Below are 17,332 nucleotides of genomic sequence, written 5' to 3'. Positions count from 1 at the left end.
AAATTGTAAAAGTCTTAGGATTTCTCCATCAGTAACCAGCGGGTCAAAGCCTAAATTTTAAATCAAAAGATTTTCCTGGTGCCCCTATTTACAAGCTTTTAGGAGCTCTGTGTCAGGAACCAGGAATTATGTTTGTCAAATATATTTGGCCATTTGGTCAGAAACAGCTTTCTTCATGATACTTCGCTTAAGAATATAGTCCACCATATTTTGGTGGGGAAATGTTACTTTCAACCACAATATGAAAGAATGCCATTGAGGATCTTCCTGGTTATCCTCTTCAGTTAACTACTCTTAATTTCATATCCAGCTACCCCAAATCCCTTCTGATGACTGGTCAGGACTATAACTAACAGGCAAAATTGGGCTGGACTGCCTGCCAGAGGTACTCTCAGGAGGTACTGTGGTATGGCAGATGAGAAAAGAAATTTAACATTCAAAATTTTCTTCCCTTGTTGTACAAAAACCTTTCTCTATGCTGCCTCTGTTACCACCACCAAATAGTTCTTCAGCCAAGATCTCAGTGCCCAGAATATGAAAATCCATCTTCTGTCATCAATCTCAGGTTGGCTTGCATTTTTGCCCTCAGACTTACTGTCTTCTTTTTCTCATGGCATTGTGGCTGTCTGATTCAGTGGGCATCATAGGACAAACATGCTAGAGGAGGCCTCAGTATGTAAAGGATAGCAAAAGTACCAACAAAGAGTATGAAAGCAATTACCTTGCATATGAAATTACAAGTGTTAAGGCAATCTGAGGTCAGTAGAAATCTCCATCGTATTTCAAAAGCTTTGGGGGCTTACTATTGCTCTCCAGGAGTATTGCGATAATAAAAGCAGAACACAAGCCTGAGGACCTTTAAATGCTATTAGATTCACCATAAAAGGATTGTGAAATTAGAATTGTTTTGCTCTCAATTATGATTTAAATTCATTAAGATGACAAAATTCTGGTTTAAAATGATGGTTCAAGGCAGTCGATAGAAAGTAATGCTTCGAATATAGAAAATTGTTTTATGCTAAACTGTATGAAAAAAGTACAACACGCTGTTTAAGGCCCACGATGAATATGATCACATGAGCTCTACATACACAATCATGTGAGCAGGCATGTGAAGAGATACCTGAAATTAGATTTTTCTTTCTCTAAGAAATATTTTTATTCAGTTAAATGTAAAAGGGGGGAATGGTATAATTTTAATATGGTTTGTTGCAATGTATAAACACCTCATAAAAAAGGGATCATGAAAGCAGGAGATATAATTATGACTCCTTGGTGATCACCATCTAAAACTGTTAAAAAAGATTTCCAAAGTTGGCTTCTGTTCAGAAAAACTTTTGACTGCTTAACAATTATCACAACTTTAAAAATGCTCTATGACTGATGCTTTGATAATAATTAATGCTATGTGTGTCAGCTTTAGTTAGATATAATATAGGGAACTGAAGTATTATATTAGGGTATTAGCATAAATACAGCCACTAGAACAATATATACCCTCCTAAATATCAAAATAAAAAGCTGCTAGAAAGAAGAAAGAAAGGAAAGGAGGAAAGAAGGGAGGAAGGCAGGAAGGGAAGGAGGAGGAAAGGACACAACTTTGTAATGTTTCCCTAATCCTAAGGAAAGATTTTTAAATTCAATCTATTGAGAAGCAATTTTTTCACTCACCAGAAGTTTTCAGGAGATACAGAGCTAGAGAATTATGATTTGGGATGGTTCTCTTGCTTTATTGGTATTTCCTAAACAGTAATGTTAATTTGGACTATGTATTAGTTAGGGTTCTCCACAGAAATACAAGCAGTAGGATATCTTTTTGTCCCTCTATATATACGTTTGCATATATATGTGTTTGTCTATACATGTATTTTCATGCATATACATAAGGAGATTGGCTTATATAATTATGAAGGCCAAGAAGTCCCATAATCTGCTCTCTAAAAGCTGGAGAAACCAGGCAAGCTGGTAATATATTTCAGCACTAGTCCAAAGGCCCAGGAACCAGGGTAAAGTGATATTAGTCCCCATCTGAATACAAAAGACTGAGAATGGGAAGAACCAATGATCATAGTCCACAGGCTGAGGACCAGAGGTGTCAATGTCCAAGGGCAAGAGATCAATGTCCCAGCTCAGAAGAGAACAAAGTCACCCTTCCTCAGCCATTTGGTTCTATTGGCACCCTTAATGGATTGGATGATGTCCATCTATGTTGGTGAGGGAAATCTTTAATCAGTCTACTGATTCAATTGCTAATTTTTCCTGGGATTACCCTATAGATACACTCAAAAATAATGTTTTACCAGTTATCTGGGCAGCCCTTAGGCCAGTCAAGTTGACACATAAAATTAACCATCATAGCCTGTATGAATTTCCATTGTCACAGTGGCTGCAAACTTAGGATGTTGCCATCTGGAGACACTGAAATAGATTTCATTTCCCACCCTGTTTATCACTTCTCTGCCTGAGATGTTTTCATTTGAAAGAAGTGCTTCTTGTGAAAAGAAACTGTAAGAGGTCAAATTAAGGTAGTGAGGATAAAGGAAATCTGTCAAATGACAAAAACCAAATGCCTAATTAACTTAAACTCAAGTTAACAATTGCATGAAATCTTGGCCTTCTTTACTTCATTATTTTTACTGGGAAAATGAAATAATGAGTTCCATGTGTAGAACATTACCAAAAAAGTATACAGACCAGGTAATTTTATTAATTGCTATAAATTGCCATATTCATTTGTTATTGCACAAAATGTGCCAATCAAGTAACTTTGTTTTTTAGAATGGTTCTGTTTACTTAGCTTTATGTAGGCGTTACACTAATAATTTTCTGGGAGTAGATGAAGAGGGAGATAAAGGGATTACTATGGAAAGCATACTTGAAATGTCAGAGATAAATTTGAGTGTCCTGGAAGGAGGTATTTACTTTTTATACCTTTTTTTCAGTAACTTACCAAGGGGCTGGCATGGCCATTTGGGTTAGATTAAAAGAAAAGGATGATACTAACCATTGAACTATGGACATGTTCCCTTTCAGCAAGGATGCTTTCTTACTTAGGAAACCCCATTGTTAAACAATTATTTAAGTGTCCCTTACACTGTACTTCCCTTCCACTATTCAGTATGCTAATGGTGTATAGATGCTGAGTGTCCCTCTTAGAGCCTTTCACCTGGTGAGGCTGGTCTGTTCTTCCCACTGAAATAATCCTTTATTTAGAATAAGAGCTAAGAAAATAAATGTGCTTTGCTTTCTGTCTACATTGTTCATAACAAATATGATTTTACTTTATACTGGCACAAATAGTATATGCATCTACCCTCTTTGCCTCACAAAAAAGTTAGACTCTTTTCCATATATTATCTTATTGTAATCTCTATTCTAAGGTGAATTTAGATGTCCTTATTTTGTAAACAAGGAAATGTACACAGAATTCAACATCTATTCAGGGGGAAAATACCAAAAAACTAGAATTAGAAGGATATTTTCTAAACGTGGTTAAGGGAGTCTACAAAGACTTAGAGCTACCATCCTACTTGATGTTGAAGGACTTAAAGCTGTTCTCTTAAAAATGGAAATGAGGCTAGGATGTCTACTCTACTCAACATTTTATTAGAGATCCTAGCCAGTGCTACATGACAAGAAAAAGAAATAGAAGCTATACATATTTGAAAGCAAGATGTAAAACTGTTTGAGGATGATATGACTGTCTATGTAGAAAATCCTAATTCTTTTTTTTAAAAAAGCTATGAAACTAAGAGATGAATTTAGCAACATCTTAGAGTACAAGTTCAATATTAAAAAATCAATTACATCTTCATCTTATTTCCGTGGTAGGCAGAATAATACCCACCCCCCCACACCAATTTCTACACTCTAATCCTTGGAATTTGTGTATATGTTACCTTATATGACAAAAGCAACTTAACAAATGTGATGGAAAATTGTCCTGGATTATCTAGGTGGGCCCACTCTAATCCCAAACTAAGTGGGATCAAGATCTTAATCCTTAAAAGTAAAGAGTCTTTTCTGGGTGTGTTTGGAGAGATGTGAGGATGGAAGAAAGGTCAAAGAGATGCAACATTATTGGCTTTGATGATGCAGGAAGATGCCAGATGAGAAAAGAATGTAACCAACCTCTAAAAGCTAAAAAGGGCAACAAATGGATTCTTCCCTAGAACAGTCTAACTGACACTGTGTGAGACATGTGCTGGACTTCTGACCTACAGAAATATACTACAATAAGTGTTGTCTTAAGTCACCAGTGTTGTGGTAATATAATAATCAGCAATAGAAAAACTAAAACATCAGTAGTAAAGGAAAATAAAATTAAAGAGCAATGTAGTTTATAATAACATAAAAACTATGAGATACCAGACAACAAATTTAACAAAATAAATGTAATACCTGTAATGGAGAGCTACAAAATATTGTTGAAAGAAATTGGAGAAGATATAAATGAGTGGAGATGAATACCATATTCATGGATCAGAAGACTTAGCTGAAAATTGAAATTTTGAAATCAATAGCACCCCTGTGATTATAACCAAAGAACATAAAATATTTGGGAATAAGTTTAACAAAAGTATGCAGGACTATTACCTTAAGGCTAAAACATTTCTGAAGGAGATTAAAGATCTAAGTAAATGGAGAAATATATGTTGGTCTTGAATTTTAAAACTCAATGTTGTTACAGTATCTAATCTCCCACAATTATTTATAGATTCAATGCAATCTCAGTCAAAATTCACAAGGGTGAAGTCCCAATAGTTCATTTTTGCTTTTGCTTCTTTTGCCTTCGTGGATGTATCTTGCGAGAAGTTACTGTAGCCGAGTTCAAAATGGGTGTTGCTTGTGTTCTCCTCTAGGATTTTGATGGAATCTTGTCTCACATTTAGATCTTTCATCCATTTGAGTTTATCTTTGTGTATGGTGAAAGAGAGTGGTCTAGTTTCATTCTTCTGCATGTGGATGTCCAATTTTCCCAGCACCATTTATTGAAGAGATTGTCTCTCTTCCAATGGATAGTCTTTCCTCCTTTATCGAATATTAGTTGACCATAAAGTTGAGGGTCCACTTCTGGATTCTCTATTCTGTTCCATTGATCTATGTGTCTGTTTTTGTGCCAGTACCACACTGTCTTGATGACCACAGCTTTGTAGTACAACCTGAAATCTGGGATTGTGATGCCCCCAGCTATGGTTTTCTTTTTTAAAATTCCCCTGGCTATTCGGGGTCTTTTCTGATTCCACACAAATCTTAAAATCAAGATAAGAAGCTTTTGCACAGCAAAGGATACAGTCAACAAAACTAAAAGACAACCTACAGAATGGGAGAAGATATTTGCAAATGACGTATCAGATAAAGGGCTAGTTTCCAAGATCTATAAAGACCTTATTAAACTCAACACCAAAGAAACAAACAATCCAATCATGAAATGGGCAAAAGACATGAACAGAAATCTCACAGAAGAAGACATAGACATGGCCAACACACACATGAGAAAATGCTCTGCATCACTTGCCATCAGGGAAATACAAATCAAAACCACAATGAGATACCACCTCACACCAGTGAGAATGGGGAATATTAACAAGGCAGGAAACCACAAATTTGGAGAGGATTCGGAGAAAAGGGAACCCTCTTACACTGTTGGTGGGAATGTGAACTGGTGCAGCCACTCTGGAAAACTGTGGAGGTTCCTCAAAGAGTTAAAAATATACCTGCCCTACGACCCAGTAATTGCACTGTTTGGGATTTACCCCAAAGATACAGATGCAATGAAACGCCGGGACACCTGCACCCCGATGTTTATAGCAGCAATGTCCACAATAGCCAAACTGTGGAAGGAGCCTCGGTGTCCATCGAAAGATGAATGGATAAAAAAGATGTGGTCTATGTATACAATGGAATATTCCTCAGCCATTAGAAACGACAAATACCCACCATTTGCTTCGACGTGGATGGAACTGGAGGGTATTATGCTGAGTGAAGTAAGTCAATCGGAGAAGGACAAACATTATATGGTCTCATTCATTTGGGGAATATAAATAATAGTGAAAGGGAATAGAAAGGAAGGGAGAAGAAACGTGTGGGAAATATCAGAAAGGGAGACAGAACATGAAGACTCCTAACTCTGGGAAATGAACTAGGGGTGGTGGAAGGGGAGGAGGGCGGGGGGTGGGGGTGACTGGGTGATGGGCACTGAGGGGGCCACTTGACGGGATGAGCACTGGGTGTTATTCTGTATGTTGGTAAATTGAACACCAATAAAAAATAAATGTATTATTTAAAAAAATTCACAAGGGTTTGTGTGTGTGTGTGTGTGTGTGTGTGAGAGAGAGAGAGTGTGAGAGAGAGAGAGAAACTGAGAAGCTCATCCTAAAATTTATAGAGAAATGCAAAGGTTCTAGAATAGTCAAAATAATTTTGAAAAGAAGAACAAAACTGGATGACCTTTACTGCTTGATTTTAAGACTTAATATAAAGCAACAGTAAACAAGATTATATCTCATAGCTGTCAGGTTAAACATAGATAAGTGAAAAAAAGACTTTAATCTATAATTTATGAAGAATTTCTATGCCTTAATTATAAGGAAAAAAACCCTTATGAGTTGAATTATTACTTCTCAAAAGATACTGTGAAGTCCTAATTCCTATTACCTCAAAATATGACCTAATTTAGAAATCAGAACTTCTATGTGGAATGGTTAAAATGAGGTCATATTGGAGTAGAGTGGGCCTGTCATCCAGTATTACTAATGTCTTTGTAAGAGAAGAAGAGACACAGAGACTGGGTGGAGAGCAGCACCACAACATTAGAGGCAGAGACCTAAGTGCCGCAGCAATAAGCCGACCATCAGAAGCTAAGGAGAAGGAAGGAAGGATTCTGACCTACAGACCTCAGAGGGAGTGTGACTCTGCCCACACCTTGATTTTGGACTTCTAGCTTCTAAACTGTGAGACAAATACATTTCTGATATTTTAAGCTCTCCAGTTAGTTATACTTTGTTATGGCAACCCTAGAACACCAATACACAACCCAACAGTAGGACAAAAAATAGCCACATCCAAATGACAAATATGCATGTGTAAAGATGGTAAAAATTATTAGTCGTTCGGGAAATGCAGAGTAAACCATAGTGAGAAACCACTATGCACTCACAAAAATAAAAGAATTTAAATATTATCAAAGATGTGGAGCTAACAGGGTTCACACATTGCTGGGTAGAATAGCAAATTTTATACTCACTTGGGAAAAACAATGTGACAGTGTCTTATGAAATTAAATATACATATACCATATAACTCAGATTACTACTGTTTCAATAGTATTCAGTATTACCAATGCCCCCAATATTCTTTCTCTCTCTCTCTCTCTCAGACACACACACACGCACACACACACAGTCTTCTCAAATGCAGCTTTATTCATAATAATTTAAAACTGATAAAAACTGCAACAACTGAAAACAAACTATCCATCAACTGTTCTGTAATGTATAGATGTATGGTACACCTGTACCATAGAACAATATTCCACAATACAAAGGAATGGACTATGGATTCACACAACATGAGTGATTGCCAAATACATTATGCTAAGTAAAGCACTCAGACACAAAGCCAAAATGCTGTGTGATTTCTTTTATATAGGAATTTTTATATTAAAGTAAAACTGTAGAGACAGAAAACAAATTTGTGATGACCAGTGGATAGAACTGGCAGCAAAGACACGAGAGAGTATTTTTAGGCCATAAAAGGTGATCAATACCATGATGGTAGTGGGGTTTATTTACACTGTTCTATATATTTGCCAAAGCACATACAATTGAACAACTTCAGCAAATTTTGTTTTATGTATGTGACATCTGAATAAGAATTACAAAAATTAAGCATGGAATCTCTTTTGTCATGGCATCAATTTTATATAACTCTTTTGTCTTCCCATCCCTAACTACCTAACATTTCATGTTTAATACATACAGATGACTAAATAGAGTTTACTCAGAGCTAATAGTCATTTCTGGGTGGCATAGTTTGAACATTTATTTGTTAATTGTATTGGTTGAATTCTTCATAGTATAATACTTCATAAAAAAAACAAAGTCATTATTTTGGAATACATTTAAGAACAATATTGTATTTTTATACATTGTAGTAAAATATGCCTTTACACATTTTGTATTGAGCCCCTAAATGCCAGGAAATAGGACAAGAAAGCACATGATACATGATAGTCAATCGATGTATTAATGACTTAGGAAACATTTACTTTTTAATCTTATTGGTTAGATTTAATCTCTATTATATGAATTATTTTATGTTGGCATATATTGCTAATATAATTTGATGTTATCAAAATAAACACTTTGGTACATTCCTTACAGAATAAATTTATCTCTCAGATCATTATTTTGCTCTCAATTTTAATCCAAAGGTAGATAATATCTCAACTTCTTTAGCATTCTAGCAATGCATTATGTTTTTAAATTTTTTTTTTAATTTTTTATTTATTTATGATAGTCACAGAGAGAGAGAGAGAGAGAGGCAGAGACACAGGCAGAGGGAGAAGCAGGCTCCATGCACCGGGAGCCTGATGTGGGATTCGATCCCGGGTCTCCAGGATCGCGCCCTGGGCCAAAGGCAGGCGCCAAACCGCTGCGCCACCCAGGGATCCCTGCATTATGTTTTTAAAGTAATTCTATGGTGAAATGCATTTCTGTCTTAGAAAATGGAACCTATCTCCTCCTATATACATCAGTAAGTCGTGAAACCTTTTAGGGTTACTCAGTGTTATAAATGGTAGCCTATAAAGTTAGGAATAATTGCATCTGCAACCTACCTCAGAGTATAGCAGATATTAAAAATATTCCAAAAGATATTGCATGCTTAATGAGGTGGTTTTTGTATCATCTGATATACATAGTGCATTTATATGTCATCTACATTTATCTCATTTTATCTATCCATCCACCCATTATCTATCATCTACCTATCCATCCCTCCGTTCATCCATCCATCCACCCATCCATCCATTTAGTGTTATCTGTCATGATAACACTAAATGTCAGTGCTTTAAAATGTAATTACATGGATATAAGATGTAGGTATATCTAAGTTATGCAGAATATGTGCTTTCAAGGTACATGCAACACATTTTTGCTCTGAATGTAAGTATAGTCCCATAAGGTTAGATGGGATTGATATCAAAGTACTGATTTGTGAGGCATATTTACATATTAATATATTGCCTATATTTCCTTGGTCTATATTTATACAGGAGTAAGTTGTCCATCTATTAATATGACTTTAAGTGTGCTTCATCTGCTTAATGCTTTAGTTAGGAAGAATTCTAGGATTATTTTCAGAGTTCAGGGGTCCCAAACACATCTTCATCCTTTTTTGGCCTCTTTCCCATTTTAGTGCTTCTGACTCTTGTGTAGTGGGAAATTCCTACTTCAGAGGAAATCATCTGAAAGTAGAGGTGTAATAAGTTTAGGCCTGACACATATCTATGTTCTAAAGAGAAAATGGGCCAATAATGCTAAATCCGCAACTGATTGTGACACTGCAGACCCTTTGAAACCCATACAGAGGAGATTTGGTGTTTGTTTACAGGAGAGCTTTCAAACAGCCATCCAAATACATTACCGAGTCTTGTCTTTGACCTCTACTGACTGAAAATCCTAACCAAGTTAAAATGTTGCTATTGTAAAAAGTCAATGTATAGCAAATCTTCACTGAAAGTAGAAAAATAATCTCTAGCTATACATTCACATGTGGAGGGAGAATAGCTGACCTCTTCGAGGATACCTTGTGAAATATATTCATGAATCCATGTATCCATACAAATATGGAGGTTTATCCCCCCAATAAAACCAAATGACACTAGCATAAAGCAGTCCACATACCAAGCATGAAATGATTTCACTGGTATGCCAAAAGACAAATGATAAAACTGGAAAGTGAGATATGCAGGTTAAGCTAGTATGTCTTTGGAGCTGGCTGCATATGTAAAGCTTTCAACAGAATAATATTACACTTTACTGACAATGAAATGTCCATTACAAAGAAGAATAATCATTATCATTAAGTGAATTTCCTGCTGAGTACATTTTTCACTATGAGCAAGACTATCTCTTGGGACATTTGCAAGGTAGTCTCTGTAAAATTGTTTAGATGGGAGAAAGTAAGAGTATTGGTTGTTTGATTTAGTTGTCAAATAAGAAAATAACTTGAGAAATTTTAAAGCATGCTACCAAAGTAGCTTTTTTCTGACCGTGTAGGTTAAAATTATATATTTCTTTCTTGTATTTTCACCAATGTGTTTTGTTTCCTTTTTAAATTTAATTCCAATATAGTTCACATATAGTGTTATATTAGTTTCAAGTGTACAATATCATGACTCAACAATTTTATGCATTACTCAGTGCTCATTGTGATAAGTGTACTCTTAATCCCCTTCACCTATTTTACCCATTTGCCCACCCACCACGCCTCAGGTAGCCACTGATTTGTTCTCTACAGTTAAAGAGTGTTTCTTGGTTTGCCTATTTTTCCTTTGTTCATTTGTTTTGTTTCTTAAATTCCACATATGAATGAAATCATAAGGTACTTGTCTTTTTCTGACTGACTTATTTCACTGAGCATTATACACTCTAGATGTATTATGTGTTGTTACAAAAGGTAATATTTCCTCCCTCTATATAGCTGAGTAATATTTCATTGCCTGTATATGCCACTTCTTTATCCATCATTTACTGATGGATACTTGAGCTTCTTCCATAATTTGGCTATTGTAAATAATGCTGCAATAAACAGAGGGGTGCATATGTCCCTTCAAATCAGCGTTTTCATATTCTTTAGGCCAATATGCAGTAGTGAAATCAATGAATTATAGGGTAGTTATATTTTTAGAGGAACCTTCATACTGTTTTCTACGGTGTGCATCTCCACTAAGAGTGCATGAAGATTCCTTTTTCTCCATATCTTCACAAACATCTGTTGTGTCTTGAGTTTTTTTTTATTTTAGCCATTATGACAGGTGTGAGGTGATATCTCTTTGTGGTTTTGATTTGCATTTCCCTAATAATGACTGATGTTGAACATCTTTTCATGTGTCTATTGGCCATCTGTATGTCTTCTTTGGTGAAATGTCTGTTCATGACTTCTGACCATTTTTAATTTGGATTACTTGTTTTTTGGGTATTGAGTTCCATAAGTTCTTCTTATACTTTGGATACTAACCCTTTATCAGATATGTCATTTACAAATATCTTCTCCAGTTCGGTAGGTTGTCTGTTAGTTTTGCTGCTTATTTCCTTTGCTGTGCAGAAGCTTTTTATTTTGATGTTCCCAGTAGTTTTTTTTTTTTTTCCTAGTAGTTTATTTTTGCTTTTGGTTTCCTTACCTCAGGAGACATATATAGAAAAATGTTGCTACGGCTGATGTCAGAGATATTACTGCCCATGCTCTCTTCTAGGATTGTTATGGTTTCAGATCTTACATTTAGGTCCTTGATCCGTTTGAGTTTATTTTTCTGTATGGCATAACAAAATGGTCCAGTTTCATTCTTTTGCATGTAGCTGTCCAGTTTTTCCCAGTACCATTTGTTAAAAAGATTCTCTTTTGCCCATTGCATTTTGTTGAAGATTGATTGATGATATAGTCTTGGGATTATTTCTGGGATCTCTATTCTGTTCTCTTGATCGATCTATTTTCATCCTAGTACCATTGATTACTACAGCTTTGTAATATATCTGGAAATCTAGTATTGTTATACCTCCAGTACTATTCTTTTTCAAGATTGCTTTGGCTATTTGGGGTCTTCTTTGGTTCCATACAGGTTTTAGGACTGTTTGCTCTAGTTCTGTGAAAAACACTTGTAGTAGTTTGATAGGCATTGCATTAAATCCGTAAAGATTGCTTTAGGTGGTATGGACATTGTAATAATATTCTCAAAATTCATCAACATAGAATATCTTTTCATTTGTTTGTATTGTCTTCAATTTCTTTAAACAATATTTTATAGTTTTTGTTTGTTTGTTTGTTTTTAGCACAGGTCTTTCACCTTCTTGGTTAAGTTTATTCCTAGGTAATTTTTTTTGGGGGGGGAGTGCAATTGTAATTGTGATTTTTTTTTTAATTTCTCTTTCTGCTACTTCATTATTAGTGTATAGAAATGCAATGGATTTCTATATGTTGATTTTGTATCCTGTGACCTTACTGAATTCATTGATCAGTTCTAGTAGTTTTTTGGTGGAATCTTTAGGACTTTCTAAATATAGTATCACGTCATTTGAAAATACTGAAATTTTTACTTTTTACTTGTCAAATTGTATGCCTTCCACTTCTTTTTCTTGTCTGATTGCTGTGGCTTGGACTTCCAGTACTATGTTGAATAAAAGTGGTAAGAATGGACATCCTTGTCTTGTTCCTGATCTTAGGGGGAAAGCTTTCAATTTTCTACCACTGAGTATGATGTTACTTGTGAGTTTTCATATATGGCCTTTATTTTCTTGAGGTATGTTCTCTCTACACCTACTTTGTTGAAGGTTTTTATCATGAGTGTATGTTGTATTTTGTCAGTTGTTATTTCTGCATCTATTGAGATGATCATATGTTTTTGTCCTTTCTCTTGTTGATGTGATGTATCATGTTGACTAATTTGCAAATATTGAACCAGTTTCATCCCAGTAATAAATCCCTCTAGATTGTGGTGAATGATTTTTTAATGTATTGTTGGATTTGGTTTGCTAATATTTTGTTGAGGATTTTTGCATCTATGTTCATCAGAGGTCCTGGCTAGTTCTCCCTGTTTATAGTGTCTTTATTGGTTTTAGCATCAGGATAATTCTGGCCTCATAGAATGAATTTGGAAGCTTCCTCTTTTCTTCTATTTATTGGAATAGCTTGGGAAGAATAGATATTAACTCTTCTTTAAATATTTGGTAGAGTTTGCCTATGAAGCCATCTGGTTCTTAACTTTTATTGGGAGTTTTTTGATTACTGATTCAATTTCATTGCTGGTAAGTGGTGTGCTCAAACTTTCTCTTTATTCCTGCTTCATTTTTGGAAGGTTGTATGTTTCTAAGAATTTATCCATTTCTTCTAGATTGTCCAATTTGTTGGCATTTAATTTTTCATAATATTCTCTTATAATCCTTTGTATTTCTTGCTGTTGGTTGTCATTTCTCCTCTCTGGCTTTATTTATATGAGTTCTCTCTCTCTCTCTCCCTCCCTCCCTCTCTCATATTTTTTCTTATTTTATTTTTGAGGAGTTTTGCTAAAAGTTTATCAATTTTGCTGATCTTTTCAAAGAACCAGCTCCTGGTTTCATTGGTCTGTTCTATTGGTATTTTTTTAGTTTCTATTTCACTCATTTCTGTTCTAATCTTTATTTTCTTTCTTCTACTGGTTTTGGGGTTTGTTTGATCTTTAAGGGTGAGGACTCCGTTTCTTCTCTGGTTCTCCCTTGAGCCTACTGATTTTTAAAGTTCCAGGGTTTAAATCCCACTGATTGTAAGAATTCCTGAAATTTGGTCCCTCTGGTTTTCAAAGCCAAATGTTATGAGTATTCATCTTATCCATGCAGGCTCCCTGTGCCTAGGATGCCTGATATAACAGTCTTTTCCTTTCCCCTCTCTGTGTATCCACAGTATCCCTCCCTCTCGTGTATTGTCTGTTGGCCTGTCTATCTCCTGACTGCTTCTCCACCCTTCCTGCCCTCTTCGATGTGGCCTCTTCTCTATATTTAGCTGTGGAGAGTTAGTTCTGCTAATCTTCAGGTCATTTTCTAGGTTGTTTGCACTCATGTAGCTGTAAACTATTTGTATCCATGGGAGAAAGGTTGCTTAGGGCCCTCCTTTTCTACCATCTTCCCCATAAGTCGTCATCAATATATTTTATTTTTATTTTTTTATCAATGTATTTTAAAAAGGAAAAGAACAGAGATGTTGAAATTCTACATGAAATACATGAATAGTATTACAGATGAATACTCCTCATCATCCTTATATTTACAGACATCTATATATATAGCAAAGCAACCACCCCCAAAGTTGCATTAGTCAAAGAAAACTTAGACAAATATGTTTTGAGATATGTATTTATTCTAACACTTAAAATATGAATAAAAGTGAATTTTTTAGTCATGGAAAGCTCTATCTTTTCTAAATCATGGATATTTGGTAATTTATTTCACATCCTTTGCTTGGCTATTTTTTCTGACCTTCACAAGATTTTCATAAATACCGATAAAGACCTCTCAAAATACTTCTATTTAATTCTACAATTTTCAAAATTTATCTGACATTAGCTCTTCTAAAGAGATACAGGAACAAAAATTGTACAGATTTTGCTTGTCCCCTAGCTCTCCTTTGCCTTGAGAAGAATCTAGTTGGTGGAGTAAGAAATACCCGTATTTGTTTAAAGAGAACATTCATGAATACAATGGATTTATAATCTCATCACATCCAAACATGTATTTCCTGGAGAAAAACTGTTATAATAGTAAAAATTACTTAACAATTTATCAGTGATTATTATGGACAAGGCACTATTTTGAGTGTCTAGTTGAATTATTTTATTCAATTCTCATAACTCCCCTGTAAGGTACCTTTGTTATCTCTATTTCAAAGAAACAGAAATTGAAACCCAGAAGAATTAGGTGATTTTCTGGTAAACAAAGACGCCAGGATTCAACTCCAACTGATTCTAGTGCCCATACTTTAACCCGTTATTCATCAGTACTTCACTGTGAGTAAATCAGCAACAATTAACCAGGTTCCCATTGCATGAAGAGGGAGAAGAAATGCTTGCTGAGTGTGTATAGTTGTCTTGGTTGGATATGTTAGCTAAATTATTTGATCTTGACCTGTATTAGTTTTGCTTATTTGTATCCAACAAAGGAGTTGGAAGGAAAGTAAATGTAAAGAAGCCATCTGGTTTCCCTAGAGTTTGGCCACTAATCATAAGGTTCCTTAAAATCAGATTTCTATATTTAAACTAATAGCTTTGTTTTACCATATAATATTCAGGAAAATATTGATACTCATAGCTAATACTAATTACTCTTAATCTGTAGTGGGTAATGAGCTAAATTTGATGTTCACTAGCTTATTTAACTGTACATCTGTGCTTGCTGTGCAGGACTCCAAAGCCCAGCCATATTCTCAAATATTATGCCAAAGTTTCCCAAGAATGAGGATTATATCTATAAGATCAACTGTTTCTCTTGTGTGTATGTGATAGGGGTGGAGGTTTGGCGTGCAAACCACTCTGTAATTAATGCATACCCAATCAGTTTGGTTAAACAATGTGATCACAATGACCAGCTCAGGAAACAGTTTTATTATTTCAATCAGCAATGGAATTAGATCTACTCAGCAATGACCTAATCAACTTCTCGGCAGTAAACTACATAATAGAGAAAAACTGTTGGCCATTTACTTAGAGCTGTATTGATAGGTATTATTTTAATAGAATATTACAAGCTCATTTTAGAGGATGGAAGCTGCTTTTTTGGTATCTAGAATGTATGTGTGCCAATATCTGAGAAATAAATCTGTGATTTTATAACTTTCATGTCCTATTTGCAAAAATATCAGTGTATTTTATAATGGTTTAGTCTAATCAACTCTCAATTTTGGTCCACTCAGCTGAGTTAGTTCCTGTACTTTGTATTTGGTCAGCTACTGCTCTGTGTCTTCATTCAAGAAAGTGGCTTTGTTTCTGTTTTCCTACAAAGTTTTATTATACTTTGCATTTCCCCTATATCTTGGCCTTACAATCAGAATATCATGAATATCATGAATTTTATATTTAGGCAGTGAAAAAATTCAGTGCATTAACAATCCATTCCTAAAATTACAACAAAATAGAATATAATATAATGCTTCATTACTGTTAAAACTAAAAATTTTGAATCTCAGCTGGTCATTTGTTACCGTAGCAGTTCTATATTGCATCCCTTTCTTTATACATGCAGATTTTTAATAGAGAAATGTTCATAGGACATTTAATCTCTGGTATATCAGAAACATTTCACATACTCAGAAAGAACCAGATCAGAAAGATAGCTCTTCATAGATCATTGAGATGGAGGATTCTCAAGAGGTTATTTAATCCACAGCCTTACAATTTAAACCTGAATAGAAAAATAATAGTATTCTAACTTTTCCTCAGCTTGTTCTTTAAAATCAGCAAGAACAGCATTATGTGCTAACACATAGTATAACCACCTCCTTTATATTCAGAATGCTCTTCAGAGTTCTCATAAATCTCTGTATTTAAATTCAGTATTCAAATGGATCTCAATGGAGACCTAAAATCTCATCTTCTACCAAATCCACACTGTCTAGCTAATACTCCTGAGACTGTTACTGCCTCTCTACAATGTAACTGCCATCTAACTCTTTTCCAGACTTCTCTCACACCTACTATCATTATAAATGAGCCCTGAGTAGTATTTCTCCCAGTACCCACTGTATTCCTATAGCCCTAGACCTAGAAGATACTCCATCTTTGCTAAAATCAAGCCCAGTTCTATGTCATCTCCACCATAAAGACTTCCTTCAACATGCCCTCCAAAAGTGGTGTGCTCTTTATGCTTCTGTCTGGTACCGTGCATCTCCCGTTTCTTATTCTGAATGTCAAATGTGTGTCATTTGCTGGACTAATGGAACTGGTCCACAGAAGGTGATGAGATATGCTGGACTTCCTAAAGATCTCTAATAGTTACACTTACTGTTGACACGGAAATAGAAGAAGAGAGTCACATTTTTCTTTGATAAATTTCCTTTATTTTTTAGCTAGTCTTTTTCTGCTCATTTCTTAGTAATTTTCATTTAATTTTTTATCCTACCTTTGAGATATTTTATTAAACTCTGTATTTCAGCAATACTGACTATAATTGTTGTTTCGTGTGTGAGAGACTAAAAAGTCGTATAATCCTCACAATCCTAATAGTATTAGACTCAAATATTTTCAAATCAAAAACTAGACTTACATTCTCACTTACTATGCAAATGAGTCAAAATTGCATAGCTCTTCACCTCTACAATAGAAAAGGAAGTAGCAAGACCTCATTACATAGGCAGAAAGTGGAATAAATGTAGTTCCTAAAAATGTCAGAATAAAATTTTATAATCTGATGATTTACAGTTCATTCTATGGTTTTAGTGTGTAAAGGATAAGCATATCTAGTGGAAACGGATGAATTGGGTCAAGTAAAATTGGAACCTATTAAAATTCCAGCCTGAACCTTTGAGGTATAGAGAAGCTTGGCCACCCAAGTGATATATTATATAGCCCATTATTTGCTTCTGAATTTCC

This window comes from Canis lupus, chromosome 11, assembly GCF_011100685.1.
Source record: "Canis lupus familiaris isolate Mischka breed German Shepherd chromosome 11, alternate assembly UU_Cfam_GSD_1.0, whole genome shotgun sequence".
NCBI classification, from domain to species: domain Eukaryota; kingdom Metazoa; phylum Chordata; class Mammalia; order Carnivora; family Canidae; genus Canis; species Canis lupus.
Note: the sequence above shows the minus strand (reverse complement) of the source record.